The following is a 2,169-nucleotide window of genomic DNA, read 5'->3' on the forward strand; positions in this document are numbered from 1 at the left end:
TTTTTGGGGAGGAGTCACCTCCATGAGGGGATTTTTGGGGGGTCATCGCCTCGGGGGGGGAATTTGAGGGAGGGGTCCCCCCCCAGCAGGAAGGGGCTGAGAATTGGGGAGGTTTTTGGGGTCAGGGCTGAGTTTTGGGGGGCGAGGAGATGGATTTGGGGCCAAAAAGGGGCGGTTTGGGGTCCGGAATCCTGTGTGGGGGTAAAAGCCCTGGTTTTGGGGTGAGAACGTTGGGTTTTGGGGTCCCAGTCTGGTTGTGGGGTCAGAAGTTGGGGTTTGGGGTCAGTAAGTTGGTTTTTGTTGTCAATCGATAGCTGATCGGTGGCCGATAATTGATCAATGCCCTCTAGGATGGGTGTAGTGCTTCAATCACCTGGCGAACGTGAGCCAGTGGGATCAATAACCTGGGTTTGGGGTCAATAACCTGGTTTTTTGATGCCAATCGATAGCTGATCACTGATCAATAACCAATAAGTAATCAATAACCTGTCAGGGAAGGTGTGCTACTTTAACCACCTGACTAATGCCACCCAGTGTGGTCCATCTATAGATTTTTGGGGTGGATAAGCCTGTTTTTGGTTGCCAGTCAATGAATTGATCACCAATCAATAACCAATAATTGATCAATAACTCTATAGGATGGGTGTACTACTTCAACCACCTGACCAACGCCAGCCAGTGGGGTCATTGACCGAGATTTTGGGGTCATTGGCCGGGTTTTTGGGGTGGATAAGCTGGATTTTGATGAATTGATCACCGATCAATAACCGATAACTGATCAATAACTCTATAGGACAGGTGTACTACTTCAACCACCTGACCAACACCACCCAGTGGGGTCATTGATCGGGTTTTTGGGGTCATTGACCTGGGTTTTTGGGGTGGATAAACCTGGTTTTTGTTGCCAATCAATGAATTGATCACCGGTCAATAACCAATAACTAATCAATAACCCCATAGGACGAGTGTACTACTTCAAGCACCTGATGAACAGCAGCCAGTGGTGTCATTGACGGGGTTTTTGGGGTCAATAACCTGGGTTTTGGTGCCAATAAGCTGGATTTTGATGAATTGATCACCGATCAGTAACCAATAACCGATCAATAACTCTATAGGACAGGTGTACTACTTCAACCACCTGACGAATGCCACCCAGTGGGGTCTATCAATAGATTTTTGGGGTCAATAACCTGGGTTTTGGTGTCAGTTATGTGGATTTTGATGAATTGATCACCGATCAATAACCAATAATTGATCAATAACCCCGCAGGATGGGTGTACTACTTCAACCACCTGACCAACACCAACCAGTGGTGTCATTGACAGGGTTTTTGGGGTCAATAAGCTGGGTTTTGGTGTCAGTTATGTGAATTTTGATGAATTGATCATCGATCAATAACCGATAACCGACCAATCACCCCACAGGATGCGTGTACTACTTCAACCACCTGACGAATGCCATCCATTGGGGTGCACCGATAGATTTTTGGGGTCAATAAGCTGGGTTTTGGTGTCAGTAACGTGCATTTTGACGAACCGATCACCGATCAATAACCAATAATTGATCAATAACCCCACAGGACGCGTGTACTACTTCAACCACCTGACGAACGCCAGCCAGTGGGGTCATTGATTGGGTTTTTGGGGTCATTGACCTGGGTTTTGGGGTCAATAACCTGGGTTTTGGTGTCAGTAACGTGCATTTTGACAAACTGATCACCGATCAATAACCGATAACCGATCAATCACCCCACAGGACGCGTGTACTACTTCAACCACCTGATGAACAGCAGCCTGTGGTGTCATGGGCCTGGTTTTTGCTGTCAATAACCTGGGTTTTGGTGCCGATAAGCTAGATTTTGACGAACCGATCACTGATCAATAACCGATAACTGATCAATAACCCCACAGGACGTGTGTACTACTTCAACCACCTGACCAACGCCAGCCAGTGGGGTCATTGATCGGGTTTTTGGGGTCATTGACCTGGGTTTTGGGGTGGATAACCTGGGTTTTGGTGCCGATAAGCTGGATTTTGATGAACTGATCACCGATCAATAACCAATAATTAATCAATAACCTTATAGGACGCGTGTACTACTTCAACCACCTGACGAACGCCAGCCAATGGGAGCGGCCGAGCGGGGCGGGGCCGCGGGCGGGGCGGCG

At 47.9% G+C, this 2,169-nt stretch overlaps 1 long non-coding RNA gene across 1 annotated transcript; it reads left to right on the plus strand.

Annotated features, from left to right (window-relative positions):
- Positions 1–84: 84 nt before the first annotated feature.
- Positions 85–1,746, plus strand: LOC108447266. The gene is made up of 2 exons (XR_001862733.1): positions 85–643; positions 799–1,746. It is a non-coding gene; the product is annotated as an uncharacterized LOC108447266 (long non-coding RNA).
- The last annotated feature ends 423 nt before the right edge of the window (positions 1,747–2,169 follow it).

This window comes from Corvus brachyrhynchos, unplaced genomic scaffold (genome assembly GCF_000691975.1).
Source record: "Corvus brachyrhynchos isolate BGI_N302 unplaced genomic scaffold, ASM69197v1 scaffold456, whole genome shotgun sequence".
Taxonomy (NCBI): Eukaryota; Metazoa; Chordata; class Aves; order Passeriformes; family Corvidae; genus Corvus; species Corvus brachyrhynchos.